The following is a 21,505-nucleotide window of genomic DNA, read 5'->3' as shown; positions in this document are numbered from 1 at the left end:
TGAAATCTGACAACTTTTACGCCAACCACAGTTAAAAACCTAAAACAGTTTCTTTTCTCCATTTTTTTTTTTTCAATTTTCCCCATACAAACTTAAAAGGCGTAGGAAAAGGGAAATCCGCGCTCAGATCGAACTCAAATTTAGAATTCTAGTGGTAGATCAATCTTTGAATCAACGACTACTTGGATTTGGGTCACTTAAGTGGTCCCATGTGGTTTATGGATTGCCCCATTTTTTTAATTACATTTAAAAAAATCTTAAATAGCTATATTCAAAAATATTTCGTTGTTTCAGGGCAAAAAATACATACAAAAATTGTAAAAAAAAGTCATAGTCTAAACATTTTTATAAAAAAACGGGTTTTAAAACGCATTTTACATTAGTTCAGTTGTTTTGCAAACATTTGTTTAAAAAAAATGATTTAGCGAAAATAAAAGTTTTAGCGAAAAAAAACTTTTTTTGCAATTCCGTCGTGAAACTACTCATTTTTCCTGTCATTCATGAACGACGAAATAGCCTACTTTTCTGTACCAAAAATAACAGAATCGAATAACAACACTTTCCAAAATAAATGCTGAAAAGTTCTACTTTTCAGCACTCAAATGGGTGCTGAAAAGTTGAACTTTTCAGCACTTGCTTTGAAAAGTAACACTTTTCAACATTATTTTGTTTTAAACGATTTATTAACAAAAAACATGAAAATTTGACATAAAATTTCACTCAGTGTGTGTTTTTTGGAATAGCAAAAAATGTTGTATGGAACTCGTTGCAAAATTTGTTTTTTTCAGCACTCTCCGTATTTATCCAACTTGGTGAAACTCGTTGGATAAATGTCCGACTCGTGCTGAAAAAATCCTCTTTTTGCAACTTGTTACATAAACGTGGTACTGTACATCGATAATTCAAAAGATGTCTGAATTCCCTTGCAAACATGTAAAAAAATATTCAAAACACAAGGGAATGCATTTTCAATTGAATACAATTAATAGAACTTAAATTTTCATTGTCGTTTTAAATTTTTAAGAATTTTGTTTTGTCTTCTGATTTTACAGAGCGATTTTGGAAGGGGAAGGGGGGGAGGGAGGACTCCCTGGCCAAATTTGAGCCAATTCAAAGAATATAATAATCAGAGGATATGAGTGCTGAAGAGTTTAAAAAACATTTGGCTGCAATATATTATGGATTCCACAATCTGGCTACAAACTCCAATTGGGTCCTAAAATGAAGCTTAGATTGCTGATGTTATTGTTTACAGCGATAAAGCTTATTTTTCTGAGTACAATGACCCTTTGTATGACCACAAAGAGTTTAAAATGGATTTTTAAATCAATTTTTAAAAAATTAACCTCGTGATCCTTCTTGACAGAAAAGCTCCTACTTGACAGCTCGTTTCTAGGGGACCATAGTTGATCCATCGAAAAATGTTGTCTTGTCAAAATTTTTTTTTGCATTAAAATGAAAAAAAGTGATTAGAAATGGTTTTTGATCGTGTTTTTTACCGTTGTACATGAAAATTGACATAGGGCTTTAGTACCCAATTGCATACCATCCTCTTAAGAATTCAACATAGTTGTACTGAGCGATCAAATTGCATCGCCTCTCATCACTCCCTCTTACAAATATCTCACTAGCTTCGGCGTGGCTGAGTACGCGACCCGTAACTCATCACCCATTTTCCAGCTTCGCAACTCTCTCTCTCTTCCTCTCGGTTTTCCTGCGCTTTTGGCGCGCCTTTTTTACACTGAGTTACAACAACAAACCCGAACCCACTGACTGGACCTAGAGAACCGGGAGTGGCCGCTTGTTGCTTTCGGCACGGGGAACTCTCGCGCGCGCACACGTGAGCGACCCCGGTGTGTAACAGGCGCCCCCATAGCGTCCGGAATTGGCCAACCGCCCTGCCAGTACCAATTCACAGTTGGTGGCGGCCGGAGACCTCTTTCGATCCGACACGGGAAGAGCGCACGCACACATACACACATACACCCACCCGCACGTATCTCGTCCACACACACACACACTTACACCCGCACACCGTCGCACATACGAGCACACACACACCCGCACACACAAACATTGGAAAGCCGCCGCGCAGCGTATTGTTCCGTTGTTCCGGTGTCTCACGGCGATAGTTCCGTTGTTGCCGAAGAAGGGCGCGTCCGCGGGACACAGAGCCAGCTAGTCGGCACAGTCTATCCGTTCCGGGGATCCGGCGCGAACGGACACACGGACCTTTGCCAGCCTTTTGCGTGTGCGGTGGGGTTCGTGGGGCAAAATCAGTGTCTGTGTGTTTTTTTTTTCTGTCGTTGTGAACTTTTCTTTTTTGATGTTGTCTTTTTCTACAGATTTATGGGATTTTTAAAAGGAAAATTTGGATGACTTTACTGGAAACTTTCGGACCGATTGAGACGCTTCCAAAATGTGAGCTTAGTGTTTATTTTTTCGAACGCATTTTCGCGCAGTAAACGTAGTCCAGGTAAATTTCAGAGTCGGATTTGGAAGGATGGAAAAAAAATGTGGAAAACAAAATCTGGATACTTTCTCACTCCCGAAAACCAACGTCACTGGGTAACCTACGTCACCTGAAGTGAAACATGAGAAATTAATGATTAAAAGTGCGCGGAGCTCACGTGTTCGGAATAGCAAATAGCCGCTCCCAAATTGGGCGGAGGAGGAGGGAAAATCGAGCACAAAATTGAAATTTCAAGTGATTTATCTTGTTTCGAGTGAGAAAAGACGAAAGAGCGTGCATCGAAATGAGTCAATTTTTATTGAAGGCAAACGGGCGGCGCAGCGATCGACTTCTGGGGGTGTTGATGTAATACGTGTGTGTGTGTGTGAGGATTTGTGTAAACATGTGAGATTTTCCCAACTCCAGCTCACTCTTTGATGAAAAGAAAATCTTTCCAAGAGGATTGGGAAAAATTGAAAAGCGCGCACTCTGCTGGAAAATGAGCACGTCACACGACATGAAGAAGCAGAAGCAAAAACAAAGTGGATTAAAACGACCAAGAAAAGTGTGCTTGTGTACGTGTGAAATGTATGTGTGCACTACCTGGTACGATGTTTCCCCCTTAACGTTCGACAACCGTTTGGAATGTGGTGGCTTTGCGGGAACAAAAGGCTAAACGGCACACATACGCTAGCGAACAAACACACATACACACTTCCACAGAAGTATCAAAAGTGGTTGTTGTGTTGATGATCTATATTTTCACACCTGTAGAGAAGAGAGATTGCGGGAAAGGATTACTGAGCATAATTTACAGTGAAAAGTGAGAATTAATTGTTCAGCGCTATTAAAAAGAAGCACACACGCACACAGAGAATCTTACAAAAGTGACGAGCGAAACTGCAAGGACAATTTCCAAGAAAAAAAAGGATATTTAGCGCGCAAATCTTCTCCTCCTCGAAGCACACGAACAAACGCACAACCACCCACCAGCGAAGCAAACGTTGTGTTACATAATGAGCGCCATTTTTGCCCCCGTGGACGATGTTGGTGTTGTTGTTGTAACTCTCTGTAACTCTCTGTAGTAGTAGTTGTTGTTGTGGTGTGACGAACAAACAAAAGAAAAACATGCAACTCTATGCATCTTTTCTAAAGTTGAACGAAGCCACTTTTTGATGTTTTTTCCATACTTCTTTCGGAACGAACTTCAAACGGAGCAAACTACTTAGTGGCAGTTACTTGCAGACGACGACGAGGGAGCAAGGAGCTGTCCACCGGAGATGAATGTCAGGTAACACATGTAATCGCTCGCCCCCCGCCGAGGAAAACTGGAATGAAAGAAAGACAAAGTTTTTCTTTTCATTTAAAATGAAACCAAACAACAACGGCAGCTGTAACTGGGGAAAAGAATTCAAAGTTATCAAGCTTCTTAGTTTTGTTTTTGCAGCAAAGCAAAGTTGAACACTAGGTTAAACTAGTATAAAACAAAAAAAAATCCGATTCATCGAATTTTATCAAAAATTTACATCAACAAAACAACAATTACTCTTCCCGGGCAGACGGTAATAACAAAATTCATGCCATTTCAATAACAAATACTGTTAAAATAACAAAAAATGTTATGGAATATTCTTGAAAAATCCATTTTTGCATAAGAGCTTAATAACAGTTTATGTTATCATAACAAAATTTGTTATTGATCTGATATTGGTTGAAAGTCAAAACAACTTGGGAATAACATTTTTGTTATGGAAGAATAACTCAATTGTTATTGGGATGATCGGATTAGTTGTTAAAATAACAAAAAATAATAACAAAGATTTGTTCGAAGAATAACGCAAAATGTTATTAGTCTGTTATTACAATAACAATCCAATAACAAAAAAATCATAACGGCGAATAACAAATATTGTTATAAATAACATGAAATGTTATTGGCCTAGTATTTTCAAATAACAAAAAATGTTATTCCCACGTTATTTCCGTCTGCTCGGGTTGATGCGTATATTTAATCAGTAACCAAAACAGAAGATTGTGACATTTAACAATAAAACTTGTTTTTGAAAATAAAATTGTTGATTAAAGCAAAAATAAATTACTGAAAACCTTAAGTTTAACCACTAATAAAATATTACGTTTGGAGATTCATATAAATAAACTAACTTTTAATTAAATAAAAGGCTCCATACTAGGGTGCTCAGAATATGGGACTTTTTCTCAAAACCTCGCTCCACAAGCTGAATATTGTTCCTTGAGCTATTTTAGGACTCTAGGCCAAATATGAGCCAAATCGGGCATCATTTACCCATTGATACTCGGAGGTGAAGATTGTATGGAAAAAATCGAAAAAGTGTATGGAAAACCCAATTTTCTTACGGTTTGGTCTGCAGGTTGCGCTACTTCCATCAAATTATTCCCAAAAGTGAGATTCCCATTGGAAATTTAATGCTCTACAACTTTGTACAACATGCCAAAGCTGTAAAACTCGATCCTGAAAAGTTATTAGCGATTTAAAAAAGTCATTTTTGTATGAAAAACATTTTTTCGCAAACTTTAGGCTCGGGTATCAATGTGTTAATCTCATCCAATTTCGCTCAAAATTTGTACAGATGCTCAAAATAACCCAAAAAACCTTTTTCCGCTTATGGAGCAGGGGGTCATTTTTTCTGGGCACCCTACTCCATACACTATCGCTTTTGAAGAAACAAATAACAGCACCTACTCATCGATTTTCAATAAAGCCAAAACAATATAGTTATGAAACATTTTTACCAGATTCCATAACATCCATAACTATAAAATTTCTAAAATTTGGTCTCTTGATTCAACCAATATTGATTTTTTTTAAAATAGGTTTTGAGTTTCAGTTTTCTAATGTGATTTATACAGAAAAGATATGGTAACATTACATTTGGGAATGGAAACAGATTTGTGTGACAAAAACTGTAATTTTACATCTGGAAATGATGAAATTATCATTTATTTAGCTGATTTTCAAATTTTTCTGGTAAAATAACTCATCTAAGTTGTAAAAATCATCGAAATAAATTTTCAACCGAGGAATAATTAAAAACAACATGTTATCTGTAACCTGTTGGCTCCAAATTCAAATTTATGAATAAATGTCCTTGAATTCATACGATCTCTTGAAATCAGAATTTTTTGCTCTCATAATTCATAGAAAAGCAAAATAATTTTTTAGTGACTCCTTTTCTCTAACTATACCACATCTATTAGCTATTTCGAAGGTTATTTTTGCATTTTTTTTTCCTTCTCTGTCCAATTCGTTCTCCTTAGTACCAGTAAACTCTCTTCCCATTTCGAACAAATCAGCTGTTGAAAGGTAGTCCATATCTCAGCTCAGGATAACAACTGCACCAATGTAATTGTTAAAGCAACCTAATGAAATGAAATTAAATGAAATTTTTAAGTAACTCAAACTGCTTGTAACTTTACATTAATTTAAAAAAATATATAAATTTACGCATGTATCAAGCAGGCTCAGTGACAATTTCATTTTTAACTTAACTATTGCTTTATTTCATATTTCATTCATTTGTCTCCCCTAAGATGTCTGATAAAGCCTGAGATAATACAATACACCCTTTATCAAGGAATCGAATCTAGCAAAGAAACGACCGCCAAGCAGGGATTTCAATATTTTAAATCCTCCGGAAAAAAAATACTGTCAGGTTTTTGAAATCAAGCCAACAATTTTGCAATTGGCTTTTGTTTAAATCAGCCAATTCAAACTTTGTATTAATTTTAATGAAAATTGCAATTAAAAATGTTTAAAAATCCAGTTTTGAGCGAAAAAGTTATAATTTAGAGTTTAGATTGCTAAGGACCATCCATAAACCACGTTGGCTTTTTAAAAGAAGGGGGGGGGGTATGGCGATTGTTTACGATTCATACAAAAACTTTTTTGTATGGAAAATTGTTCACCAGGGGGCAGTTACAGATTCCCAAAAAAGTGTCCACGTGGTTTATGGATGGTCCCCTAATATAAAACTACATTAAATGACATATTGTGAGTTAAAAATGTTTTTGAAACATAGGTAACAATCTAAAATTTCAATTTTCTGTGGAGTATTATTTGAAATACTTAAATTTATGTTTAATTCCATAAAAAAGAGGTTTTTATCAAACAACAAATTTTCATCATTCAAAAATAAAACTTTTTTTCACTGTGTAGAAGAGACAAATAGCTGTCGGCTTATCTAAGTTAATCACATATAAGCCGATCAGAGAAAGATGCAAAGCAGTAAAGAGAGCATTCAGTAGGGACTGGTTTCATGGTATGGTAGTGACAAAATATAGGACCATTGAAAATTTGAGTAGTTTTGCCTACAATTTGACACAGCAAAATAAGCTAATTTTTGTTTTTTTTTTATGGTTGAATATCTTTTTCTATGTAAGGCCGTTGCAAATATTTTTAAGTTTATGTCCCGCGGCTCTGACCAAAGTGGAGGGCGGGGGGGGGGGTCAAAAAATAAAAAAATATGAAAAAATGAAATTGCAATTAGGGCGACATAAACTTTGAAAAATATTTAAAACGGCCTAATTTAACTTAATTTTTTTAATGGAATAATTAAGGTTACACATGCACAAAAGGTAATTTTTTACATCTGACACAACATTTCTCACACATTCTTTCAGATGTGATTTAATCATGATTTAATCAGATATTTTTAAGATAATGATTGTGACGACAATACCAAAGTTGAAGGCAATTATTTTTTTAATAGTTTTCTGGACTTAAATTAACTTACATAAGTAACTGAAATTGCTTTCCGCATAATTGATCAACGCCATCAACATCATCAGCACAACCAACAACAGTTATCCAATCTGTGATCAAAGTTAAACTTCGTTTACCTCGCCGCGATTAAAGCAAGTAGCTCGATTAATGCTCAATAAGCAAATCCTCAGTACCTCGCGTGTGAGGCTTTGGGGGACTTTTCAATCACAATAAAATCAGAACGTTTTGGACAGTCACACCTAACGCTTTGGCGTAATCAATTAAGAGAAAACCACCCCTTCGATCATGGATGTTCTATAACTCATTGATAAACATTGATAATTTTTAAGAACGGTCTGCTTGAGAGTTGAAACTCAATTATATTTTGAACCCATTTAAAATGTGAACGAAACAATGGTAAACATCTAAAATTAATATTTAAAACAAAATTGAGTTGTTTAAACAATTGGTTGATAGATCATAAAATCAAATTGACATTTTTCATTGTCTATTCCAAATGATTACAATCTCTTACAAATTTTGAGACAATTTGGTCAAAGGAGTGCCCGGAACCGGCTCCGTGGCTTAATGGTTACGGCTTCTGCCTCACAAGCAGAAGGTTCAGGGATCAAATTCCGGTCGGTACCTTTGAAATTTGGAATCAGGAATTGGAACAAAAAAGAAACTGAATCAGGTGGGATTCGAACTCACACCTCTGGATTGATGGTCTGAGACTCTAACCAGTCAGCCATCTGAAGGTTATAAAACATGTTGTGTTCTTCTCATATTAAATACGCTCTGATCCCTGATTTGCCTGAAGGGATTGGGAGTCTTAAGATAGATCAAGGATCCGTCTGGTGCTTGCTTCTATGTTAAGGCGGGGCCGGACAATGCCCAACGACCTCGGAATTGGGCCGCTAGGATCTCTGCCATTCTGAAATGGATCGTTGGAAGCAGCGCAAGGGCTATCACCACCTAATACCCGGGACTGAGATAAGTTGTATCAGCATTCGGCATATACAAAGTCTGATACAAATTATACTTTCCCATAATTTCGCTACCGGTTAGCGGGTATTGGATTGGACCACACACACACACACACACATTTGGTCAAAGGAGTGCCCGGGCAGACGGTAAAAACAAAATTCATGCCAATTCAATAACAAATATTGTTAAAAAACAGAAAGTGTTATGGAATCTTCTTGAAAATTCAATTTTTGCATAAGGGTTTCATAACAGTTTATGTTATCATAACAAAGTTTGTTATTGGTCTGATATTGGTTGAAAGCCAATAAAACTTTGGAATAACATTTTTTGTTATGGAAGAATACCGGAAACTTTTATTGAGATGATCGGATTAGTTGTTAAAATAATAAAAAATAATAACCAAGTTTTGTTAGAAGAATAACTAAAAATGTTATTAAGCTGTTATTACAATCCAATAACGAAAAAACATAACGTTGAATAACAAATCTTGTTATAAATACCATAAAATGATATTAGCCTAGTATTTTCAAATATCTATAATGTTATTCGCAAGTTATTTCCGTCTGCTCGGGTGATGGTATATCGTGGCACCCGTATTTAAATCATTATAAATTTATACCGATGCAAAGTTTTTTGAAAGTTTTTGTCCCTCGGCTCTGGCAAGGGTCGAAAGGGGGGGGGGGGGTTAAAAAAATAAAAAATATAAATATTGAAATGACAAGCCAAAGTTTCAACATTTGCATGGAAAAAGTGTTTTAAAATGCATTTTACACTAGTTCAGTTATTTTGCAATCATTAATTTTCAAAAAATGAAAGATTTGACGAAAACAAAAATTCCAGATATTTTTTTTGCGATGATAAGCATCGAAAATTTTTAAAAATTCAAATGATTTTTAAATCAACCCAAACAGGCTAAAAATGATTCTAAACGCAAGGAAATGTATTTTAAATTGATTTCAACTGATTGCACTTAAATTTTCATTGAAATATTGAAGTTTAAAAAAAAATTTGCCCCCTGAACTTAAAAAAAATCCAGCCTTAAAGTTAAGAAAAATATGTTCTATTTAATAAGTCCTCAAACTTGATTTGATAAACTACAATTCGGTTCTAAAAATATTTTTGATCATTTTTTTTTTTTTTTTGAGGTTGCACTAACAAATGTTTTTTTTATATTTGAGCATTGACTTTTGATATTTACCTTATTGCCTTGTTTACTTAATTATGATTGATTAGGTCCTAAAATTTAGTTGAGATTACTTGTTTTATAACACAATATGGTAAAGATTACTTTTCTGAGCACAACGTCACTTTGTATGTGCACAAAAAAAAATGGATCAATTTTGGAAATTTTTAGTCACGGTCCATCGCAAAATGCTAACTTGTGAATTTGCTTGCATGAATATGAAAAAATCAGAACCCTAATGCCTTGATGGATGAATAACCAAGCAAGAATTGTTGGCCCAATGCATGTCTAATCTTCTTAAAGATCATCTGCATCATTTCGTACTGTGTTGTGAAAGACACTCAAAACAAGTATCTAGACATCTTAAAATCATCAGGTGAGCAAGACTCTCAAAAGGTTAATGTCAAAAATCAAAATAAGATAAAGGAGAACGAATATTTGTCTGACTGTTTAGACTTTTAGACTAATAATCAAGTTATAAATAAATTGTGTTTATGTCGGTTCAATCAATCTCAACGATAATTTCAACTAAACTGCCACAACCTTGCAAAATATCAATCATTTCTCCAACCTCAATAAACTTCCCAACGTCCACTGCAAAACCTCCCACCCTGTAACAGCACCATAACGATTCTAAAATCTCAGCACATTTTAATTGAATCACACCAGTTGAATGTGTTCTGTTCGCCGGAGCCGCTCGAAAAACCGCAGTTAGACCGTATGTAATAAAAATAAAAACCCGATGGGCAAAGGCGTTTTCCTTTTTGAGGGCACCCGAATTTTCACGACCCGATGGGCATTCGTCGGGCGCGCGTCACTCACACACTCGGTAGGCACTCCGTGAGAGCCAACCCCACCTCCTTCCGATCCGTTTCACTCATTGAGAGGTTTTACGTGTTTTTTTTTCTTGTTCAGCCAACGAAATTGTTACATTCAGAGAGTTTTCGCGTTTGTGTGCTCTTGACGGGAAAACCTCAACTCGTGATCGGTTTTTGGCTTTTTGTAACTTTTGCCGCTGGAAAGTGAATGAAAAACGTGAAAATATCACGCATCTGACATTGACAGCTTTCTGGTTGCTGCACACGCGATGATTGCAAACAGCAGCAGCAGCAGCAAGTGTGTGTTTGTGGTTTTTGAAGCAATTTATCGTCGTAGTGAGAAAGCGTTTTTAATGTGTGAAAGTCGACTGTTAAGAGACGATATTAATGGTGGGTTCAAAAAGTTTTTTTTCTAATTTTTTTTTTTTTTTTTTTTTGAACAAATGATTTGAAAGAATCTTAACCAAGGTGTAATTGAAGATGTGTCGATGAGAACCTTTCAAGAAAACAAAATCCATTCTTGCGGAATCAATCAATCTTTCGCACTGCCAGAAATTCAATCCACTTGAAAGTTAACACTCCACGAGCCTAGAGCGCCGTGAACCCCGTGGAAACTTTGAACTTTGTCACCACCTCTCTCTGCCGTGATGGATGAGCTCAATAGCAGACATCTCATCGCAAGTCAGCGGTGAAGACTGCTGTTGTGTCACAACATAGCACCTAATCGATGAATCGCATTATCTGGCGTGACTTTCCTGTGCCTTCAAAGACAAAACTTCCATCCTCAAGGGGGATTCTTTAAGTGTTTTTTTTTTATATTAAAAGCCCTGCTATGAACATTTTGCACTTCCCACTATTGTCAATATGTTCCTTTTACACTACTTTCAGCACGAATGTAGTGAAAAATCTCCAAACACATCTTCCAAGCTTTTGTGCGATCAACAATAGAATTTTTCCCCTTGTTTGCGCACATACTGTCAATTGTCATTGCCATCCCCTAGAGATAGTATTTTCACACATCATTCTCTCTCAAATTTCACGGAACAGTTTTTCTGGCGAAACTTGAGCCTTGTTTCATCCGAAACGTCACCAAATCCCTCGTGTGTATATTTTGCCAAACCAAACACAAAAAAAACTCGAGCAGATTTTCACGCTTTTCACGAAACTCGTGAGAATTACAAGTGAAACAGAAGCGAAAAAAAACAGCTCACCCTGTGAGACTGGCAAATTACACCAGAATCTGTCACTCACTCAAACAAGGACGAAAACGAGGATCGTAAATGGGCGTTGGATTTCGCTCCAGATGACTTCGACGAGCGTTCAATTTCGACGAATTAAATCGGGTTTTTTTTTAATTCGCTAGAGAATATTTTTAATCCTCCATTCTTGAATGATTCAAATATTTTGCTTATTCAAACGGTGCGTTTAATTTTAAAATAACACAAATAATTAACTGATGGTTATAAATGCGACTCGAGTGAAATGGCACCATCCTGAACAACCAAGCTGATGGGTTTCAAGGAATGGGCTCTTAATGTTATTGTTATTCGCAACTCGTCTGTTCCTAACTGAGTGCGCAATTTTTGGTGAATGTTTTTCTTCCATACTAGAATCTCTTGTTGAGGGGCAAACTGGGTTGAACAGACATTTAACATAATTTTAAAAAGAGATAATCCGTGCAATAAAAGAAAACAATCTAAAAAGCATAAAAATTTTGATCATCGAATCAATCGCCAATCTCCAACATAAAAGTATGTTTTAACTTATTCAGTCTTTCTTCTATTGTGACGAAATTTTATAGACCAGTACAAAAAGTGAAGACGAAGATCTCGATTGATCGATTATTGTGGAAAACATTACCAATTAAAAATGATACAAATAGTCAAAAAATTTCTCAGGAAATTGCCTTGATCTATGTGAAAATTTGTATCATGCCTCGTTTTCGAAATTTCGAAACAAAAAATATCTCAAGATCCATTATACATTAATACAGTTATGCTGCTATCAAAAATGTGCAAAAAAAATAAATCGATAAATATATTTTTTCCAACATATTTTCGTCACAAAATTCTAAAGTATAACTTACTTTAGAATTACTTTTTTATCAAAAATGCATAAATAAGCGTAATAAAATCAATTCTAAATAGCTTACAATTGAGTTTCCAAGTTTGTTCTATGAAGATTTCGATTTCAATCAACATTATTTTTAGATTTAGATGGAACTCTTGTGTCTTTGTATTCTATACGTAAAAAAGTTCCCTTTTGCAAGCCTTTTGCGCGAAAGCCATGAGAATATTCGAAAATTTGTATCATGAGAAGGGACTTTCTGATCGATTTGGTCTTTGGCAAAACTGTAGGTTATGATTAGTACAGACACTTCGAAAAAAATACCATTTTTATCATTTAGTTGACATGATTACATGATTTTCTTGATTTTTTTTTAATTTTCTATAAACATCATATATTAAGAAAAAAAAATTATTTGGAAGCAAAAAAACAAATAGCAATAGAAAAAGAGTTTTAAAATATTAAATATCAATTTTTCAAAAAATAAAAGATTTGACGAAAATACAGTTTTAACGAAACACTGGTACTGTACGGTACTGTACATACAAAAATTCAAAAATTCGAAAGATTTCTTAATAAACTCAAACATGCTAAAAATAATTCCAAACGCAGGGGAATGCATTTAAAATTAAGTTCAACTGGTTGCACTTTAATTTCCATATTTAATTGCACCTCATTTTTTCCCGATTTTGAAAATAAATGTGTCATTTAAGGGGTTACATACATGTATATTGGCAAAAAAGTTAGAGGTTAGTATGAGCACACACTTCAACTTTATTCAAATTCTTTTTTCATGGCATTAAAATATACATTTTCATACTTTCATAACAAATTTGAAGATATTTGGTTGAATCGTTGCCGAGATATAGCAATTTTAAGTTAGCAGTTTCAAAAAACGGGTGCCACGATATCTCAACACAGTCTTGACCAAATCGGCTCAAAATTTTGGTGAATAATCGTTAAATCGATTCCGCGTGCATGACGAAGCCCAATTTTCAAAAAGTTTATTATAAAAAAAGATAAAAATATTTTTGTGTTTTTCATATTAAAAAACCGTTTGTTTCTGATTTTTGTATTTAAAAAAAACTAATTTTAAAAATTGGGCTTCGTCATGCACACGAAATACATCTTGAGAGTCTTCACCTAAAATTTCAGCCAATTTGGTCCATCCCATCTCGAGATATCGTGGCACCCGTAAATCAACTCGGGGTATAGAGAAAAACGCCAACAAAATTTTGAACTTAAATCGTCTCTTACTCAGTTTAATCATTAAATATCTTCATGAATCTTTCAGGAGTGATTAAAAATCATGTTTTGAGTGGATTTATCAAATAATCTGTAATATAAAATTTAGTGATTTTCTACATGTATGTAACCCCTTAACAAGCCCTTATTATTCAACTAGCGATATTTCGGAAACTATTGGTTCAAATTAAAATGTTAAAATTTAGTTTGTTATGTTTTCTGTTATTTTCTATTATTATAAAAAGCTATCTAAAATATCTACTCAAGAATATGCTAAGCATTGAAAATCAAAGTTATAGTTTCCGAGATATCACGAGTTAAAAAATATCGAAAATATTTATAAATGGCATTTACATGATTTTCTTGATTTGTTTTTTATATAAACTTCATATATTACCAATCAATTTTTTTTAAATTACTTGGAAGCTAAAAAATCAATTTGCAGTATAAAAAGAATTTAAAAACATAATGTAAAGTTATAGGCATTTTCAGATAATTAGGCCGGAAAAGGTGTTTTTAAATGCATTTTACATTAGTTCAGTTGCTTTGAAATCATTATTTTTTAAAAAAATATATAAGATTTGAAGAGAATACATTTTAAACGAAAAAAAAATTGCGGTACTGTACATCACAAATTTCAAAAATTCGAAAGATTTCTGAATAAACCCATACATGCTAAAAATGATGCCAAACGCAGGGGAATGCATTTAAAATTAATTTGAACTGATTGCACTAAAAATTCCATATTTTATTCCACCTATTTTTTCCCCGATTTTGGAAAAAAATGTGTCATTTAACAAGCCCTTATTATTCAACAAGCGATATTTCGGAAACTGTTGGTTCAAATTAGAATGTTAAAATTTAGTTTGCGATGTTTAATGTTCTTTTCTATTAACATAAAAAGCTATCTGAAACATCTACTCAAAAATATGTATACCCAATTCATTTTCCTGCTTTTCATTTACTTATAAACAGCACGAGTTATCGAGATTTTACGAAAAAAAAGTTTTGAAAAAGTTGGTCGTCATCAATCATGGCCGACCATCTTCATCTGCGACAGACACGGACGACGAAAAAAAAGGAACGCAAAAAGTGACTTTACCAAAACTGTTTTTTTTTTTTTGTAAAATCGCAATAACTCGTGATGTTTATAAGCAAACCCCTTATGTTTACAAATCAAAATTGTTGTAATTGTCTGCTCTACAACTTTGTAGAACATTGTTACACTCTAAAAAATAACCCTGCAAAGTTAGAAAAAAAACAACATTTTAAAATGAATTTTTTTGTTCTAAATGAAAAAATGACCCTTCTGGGTCAATGTAGATTCAAAAAGTAAATTATATTTCCCTTAAAATAAGATGATTTAAATTTTTTTACAGTCAAGTAACGGAAAATGGAAGAGTTTTTAAAACTTTTTTGATATTTTTTCAATGAAAAATAGGTTTTTTCGGAATTCTGAGTACGCCATCGAATCGGGCGTCTAATTTTACATAAAATTCCCTTTGACACCAAATTTCTATCTCATCACCATTTCAGGCAGCAAATTATTGAAAAACACCTCTTTTTTCGCATGTTCAACAATGGAAGGGGTCGTACCGCCCCTCCGTCACGAGATATCAAAAAACGGACCTCGGATTCGTGCGCAGGAACAAAAGTTCCTAAGGACAAAGTTTCACGCAAATCGAAGAGGGGTCGGGGCAACTTTTCCCGATTTCGTGTGAGTTGGTAGAGAATTACCCAATATATAAAAAATGCGAATTGCATTATAAAAATTATGTAATTCATAAGAAATCTGAAAGCTCTCTTACCTCACATGACCCAATTCCACTTTAAAACATTTTCAAGACAACAAAAAAACTTTTGTTTCTGTTAGTCACCCACCCCATTGTTTTTCTCTTTCGCTCCACCCACTCACACAAACACACTCACACACACACCAAGCGACCCGTTCCATGACAATTATTTTCGTGCCAGAAATTTGCATATTCCACAGGGCACGACGCCTTTGTATCCCTTTATCCTGACGTTTTTCGCCTGGTCGCGCGCCCTGGTTGAAGATGCTTGCATTTTGACAGCAGGTTGCTGCTGCTACTTTTGCAGCCTTGCGCGCGGTATTATTTTACTCTTGTTTCACGACTGCCGTGAACCCTCCTCCAAGGAGTTTCTATCTTCCCCCCCCCCTCCCACCCACTGCGCTGCGTTTTCCCGGGAGGCATTTCGGGGAAAAATATTTACACAAAGCAAACATGCAAATTATTTTTTTGAAATTCTAACCGTACGCTGGCCTGGCCCGACCTGGTTGTTGAAACTCTGATATTCTTGTGTCTGATGTTGCGAGGTTTTTTTTTTGTTCGCTGGCCACAATGACAGCCGTTTTCCTCAAGAGCAAGAAGATAAGGAAGAACACTCTTGCCGTCACGTGATAAGGAACGGCTCGCCAACAAATCAACCGAAAAGGTTTTCGTCATCTTTGGACGGTCTCATCCCGGAGAAAGACAAGAACCAACAAAAAATGTGTCCGGAAAAACCGAAGGAAAACTTGCGACCGACCGACCGACGGTACGCCTTTTTTTCTTGGTTTTTTTTTTTTTTTTTCGAAACAATTTGCAAATTTAGCATTCTTTGAAAGATTTTTCGAAAATTGGAAATGTCGGCCTCGCTTTCCACTGGTTGAACATGGAAACTCGTAACCACCGAGCATGATGTTGTTGGAGGTGGAGGAGTCGTGTCATCGGAGAAGTTTCGCTTGTTGCTCCCAAATGGCCAATTTGGAAAGGTATAAGGCCGCCGCTGGCAAGGCGAGGCAGAAGACTCAGCAACTACCTGTTGATACTTTCTCGCTTCTAGACTTGGAAACTGTTGGGGTGTTTAAGAAGCGGAACTCGTTTGGCTGAAGCACGGAACTGGTAGCTCTGAGTTCTAAAAAAAAATAGGATCGTTGTTTAAAATTTCATCTATTACTTTTATTATGCTGAATCTACAAAACACTTTGTAAAAAAGGTCGACAAAAATAGGTTTTCAGATCAAGATTCGTCAACATTCTACAAATTAAAAAAAAATCACTTGTGTAAAAATGTTCTTAAATAATATGAGAACAAAAAATGGACTGTTCAAGATGAATAAATAGCATTATTGCGTAATTTTGGTTTCAAAAAGATAACAGGATTACTCAGCTACTTACACAAACTAGCCTCTATTTTTGCTGGTTCTAGGGCTTCCAAATTTCCCGGGTTTTGAATTTCCCGGGAAACGGGAAAAATGTTTTTGGAATCCCGGGAATACCCGGGATCCCAGGAAATTTATGAAACAGTCATAAAATCTATGTTTTTATTATATTTGTCATGTTTTTCAAGCTTAAACTCATATAATTAGCTCAATCATATTAATTGGTGATAATTTACTCTTCAATCTAAACAAAGACGACAAGTTTTAAATTGCTTAAGGTGAATCCGTTGATCATTTTCGAAGAAAATTGATCATCACTATAAAATATTCTGTATTAAATTCAATTTAACGAATTTCAGCACCAAAAGGAATCAGCATGTGCCGGTTGTTGCCTTCTTGAAGCCACTCAAGGAATTTTTGATCTAAATCAATTGTACTTCAAAATTTATATAATTTTGTGGCACAGTCATTGACGTTCTAGTTGGCAATCATTGATTAATGACGATTTCCATAACTTTATAAGGAATGGGATAATCGTTACCAAAAGGAATCAGCATGTGTAGGGCACTATTCTAAACAACTTGTTGAAGGAATTTTGTCAAAATATTGAAAGCGACGCAAAATTTATAACTGAACGAAAAATCATGACAATGATGGAAGACTTCACATTAAAGGGAATTAAAATAAGTTTTTGTTTTTCTTTGTTGTGATTTGGATTTGAAATGAACTACAAAGTGATTCAAATTATATAAACTTATATTAATATATTTCTTTTTTATATAAAATGATCAGAAAAGCTTGAAAAATTTATTTGAAAATATCTTTAAAAAACAAGAGGCTACAGCAAATAAAATGACACCAGTCAATGTAAAATTTTAGATAAGTTTTGAATTTGAATAAACGCCTTTTGAATGGATTTTTTGCAAACATCCATGTGTTAAATAAACTCACCGTTAAAAATAAAAAAAAAATTACTACCGCCAACTAGGAAAAAAACAGGAATACAGTCTGAATATGTAAGTAGATTTTAGAGCAATAAATTTAAAAATCGGTGTTCTATGAAATTGTTTTGTTCTGTTCCTGTTTTAACCAAAGTTTTTCAAAACATCATGCAAAAAATGGCTAAATAGTTGTCTTAAGAGCGAGTCCATGAGCAAAGCATACCCATCTCGCATCGACCTCACCAACCTGCCTGAAATTTTCAGGGGTTGTTTGTACATATAAAACTAGCATCTGGCCAAAATATGAGCACTCTAGGTCAACGGGAAAAGGGGCAAATCGGGACACAAAGTTTGAAGGTTCAAAAACGTCAAAAATCTTAAACAGGCTATAACTAGGGGAAAATTCAATTAAATTTCAAAATTCAAAATGCATCTCAAAGGACTTCAAAAATGCAACAAAATGCAGGGTAGAGCATCCCAATTGGTTAAATTTAAAGAAAGTTATTGGCATTTTAGTGAAAAATAGCATAATTTTCAAACTGAAATAAAAAACTAACTTAATCCACCTATGTGGTTGATGCCTTCCTCACTTTTTACCAAAAATGGGTATATGAGTGGTTTCATCATTTTTTTAGATCCAGAAAAAAAAGAACACAATGTATAACTTATGTGGTCATAACTCAATACAGGGTTGCCAGATCTTCAATGTTTTGGACTCTTTGAAAAAGCCTTTCAATTTCCTAACCAACGATGGGTTGGATGATGGATCCGGTCATAGTTTACATACATTTAAGTGAGATCCGGCTTCAAAAAAGTACATAAATATCACTTAAGTGGTCATAACTCGAGACAGGGTTCCCAGATCTGCAATGTTTTGTACTCATTGGAAAGGCCTTTCAAATCCCTAACCAACGATGGGTCGGATGATGGATCCGGTCATAGTTTACATACATTTAAGTGAGATCCGGCTTCAAAAAAGTACATAAATATCACTTAAGTGGTCATAACTCAAGACAGGGTTGCCAGATCTTCAATGTTTTGGACTCTTTGGAAAGGCCTTTCAATTTCCTAACCAACGATGGGTCGGATGATGGATCCAGACATAGTTTACATACATTTAAGTGAGATCCGGCTTCAAAAAAGTACATAAATATCACTTAAGTGGTCATAACTCAAGACAGGGTTGCCAGATCTTCAATGTTTTGGACTCTTTGGAAAGGCCTTTCAATTTCCTAACCAACGATGGGTCGGATGATGGATCCGGACATAGTTTACATACATTTAAGTGAGATCCGGCTTCAAAAAAGTACATAAATATCACTTAAGTGGTCATAGCTCGAGACAGGGTTGCCAGATCTTCAATGTCTTGGACTCATTGGAAAGGCCTTTCAATTACCTAACCAACGATGGGTCGATTGATGGATCCGGACATAGTTTACATACATTTAAGTGAGATCCGGCTTCAAAAAAGTACATAAATATCACTTAAGTGGTCATAACTCGAGACAGGGTTGCCAGATCTTCAATGTCTTGGACTCATTGGAAAGGCCTTTCAATTACCTAATCAACGATGGGTTGGATGATGGATCCGGACATCGTTTACGTGCATATAATTGAGATCCGGGTATTTGTGAAAACACATTTTTATGCATAACTTTTGAACTACTTATCGAAACTTCAAACAATTCAATAGCGATGTATGGGACCCTAAACCAAGTCGAATGCAACTGGTTCGATCAAAATCGGTTCAGCCAATGCTGAGAAAACTCAGTGAGAATTTTGATCACATACATACATACACACACACATACACACACAGACATTTGTTCAGTTTTTGATTCTGAGTAGATATGTATACATGAAGGTGGGTCTAGGAGCTTTTAATAGAAAGTTAATTTTTATAGCAGGATTATAGCCTTACCTCAGTGAGGAAGGCAAAAGTGTTCCAAAGTGATATCAACTCGGTTCGACCTGCAGCTTGAAGGGGACATCTGGGACTACCATCTGAGACTGAGAACGCTTTGGGTAAGGCAGTTTAACATATTAAATAGACACTTTTACTTTTAGTGAATTTTTTGGTCGTAAATTTTTGCTCGGGGGCCCCTTGGATCCCATTTTCTGGTGATAATTTTATCATATTCGTGTTTCTGAGACAATTTCAGATGCATTTTGAATTTTGAAATTTAATTGAATTTTCCCCAAGTTATAGCCTTTTTAAGATTTTTGACGTTTTTGAACCTTCAAACTTTGTGTCCCGATTTGCCCCTTTTCCTGTTGACCTAGAGTGCTCATTTTTTGGCCAGATGCTAGTTTTATATGTACAAAAAACCCATGAAAACTTCAGGCAGACAGGTGAGGTCCAAACGACATCCCATACAAAGGGGTATGCCCTGTTCGTGGACTCGCTCTTAATTCGTTTCATTTGTTCTGATTTGCCCCACATGGCAGTGTTTGATGAAAAATAATTTGATTTAATTTTTGTTTATTTTCAATCATAAATATACCTAGATATCTCAAACTTTTTTAAAAGCGCTAGGCATTTTGCAGATCGGTAAACTAAAATTTCAACAGTCTTCCCTAATACACCAAATCATGCTGATATATGCTGAATACACATTATAATGCTTTAAAATTATTATCTGTTATGAGGTATTCAACTGTTCATCTGTTTCTACAACCAAATTCGGGAATTCCCGGTTTTGGAAAAATTCCGGGAATTCCCGGGATGGACACACTAGCTGGTTCATCAAAATCAACAGTCATGTTTAAATATAATCAATCGATTGTCTAAATTGCCTCGGCAAGTCCCTCAGTAAAAATACATAAAATTCAAAGCTATACAAATGAAACAAAGGAGAATGCATTGAATTAAGTATTCGATTCTTGCTAAACAAATGTTAATCTTTAATAAGCAATATTTTTGGACTGCTGGTTAAAACAACACTAATTTAAATATTGATTACAACGCATAATTTGAGTCAAATTGTATATTGTTTTACATCTTGATTTTTTTTAAAGCGATTGTCCACGATCCATACAAGAAAATGTTTTGTTTGCCTTTGTTTTAAGCTGGGTGATGAATAGCGGTTCGCAAAACGGCCTCAATTTGGAACTGTCTAAGTGGAACCAAAAGTAGAGAGTATTGTTATCGATCATTAATTTTTTTTGCAAGAATAATAAATGTGTGGCTTTTGAGGACCTGGAGTTGATGTCAAGAAATCATAAGAAAGTTTAAGGCGAGATCGTATTTTTCTTATAATTATGAATGGAAGTTGTTTATGGAGTCGATGCGGTTGTATCCATCCAGAAGCTGTCTCTATTGTTTGATTCCGTTTAAAAACCTGGTTTAGTGAAAATCTTATCTGTTTGATGGATTTGGATCATGTTCGCTAGAATTAGCGATGTTTTTTTCGCTGGACCAGGAATAGCTCTAGGAATTAGCCAGGTAATTTAGAAAAAAAGAAAAAAAAAAGTATGAAAAAAGTAAAAATCTCTTCTAACCGATCGAAACGCGACCAAAATGTCTAAAACTAGACAAAGTAAAACACATATTACTGATTTTAAAAGAGCTCATTTGCTAGTAAGAAAAAAGTCATGCTTGTGCTTGAACGGCTTCTTTTTTTTAGATGTAAACAAAATGGGATCATTCGAAAATCACGTTACGCCTTCTCTTTATTCATCACCAAGGTTTTAAATATTCTTATATAATTTTTAAGGAGTTTTTCAAGGGAGGTGGATAAAATACTTGAAAAAGAAATTTGCATCCGAAATGAAAATATTTTTTTTTTATGGAAAATAAATACAACCATAACAAAAGATAGATTTTATGAATTCAAAGGAATAAAAAAACGCTGTCACAATTATTTCATGACAATTTGTCCTTTTATTACGGCTGTTCAAAATTTT

At 34.8% G+C, this 21,505-nt stretch overlaps 1 protein-coding gene across 10 annotated transcripts in view; it reads left to right on the top strand.

The window, feature by feature from the left end:
* Positions 1 to 1,918: 1,918 nt before the first annotated feature.
* Positions 1,919 to 21,505, top strand: part of LOC119768832 — a 138,282-nt gene continuing 118,695 nt past the window's right edge. Inside the window, exons 1-2 of one of the 10 annotated variants that reach the window (XM_038260217.1) lie at positions 1,919 to 2,251; positions 2,346 to 2,476. The gene's annotated coding sequence lies outside the window, so the exon portion shown is untranslated. Of the gene's footprint in view, positions 2,286 to 2,345; positions 2,477 to 21,505 lie in introns of all 10 variants that reach the window. The other 9 variants (XM_038260214.1, XM_038260215.1, XM_038260213.1 and 6 more) reach the window with 9 other exon arrangements.

Source organism: Culex quinquefasciatus, chromosome 3 (assembly GCF_015732765.1).
Source record: "Culex quinquefasciatus strain JHB chromosome 3, VPISU_Cqui_1.0_pri_paternal, whole genome shotgun sequence".
NCBI lineage: Eukaryota > Metazoa > Arthropoda > Insecta > Diptera > Culicidae > Culex > Culex quinquefasciatus.
Note: the sequence above shows the minus strand (reverse complement) of the source record. Positions and strands in the feature narration are given on the sequence as shown.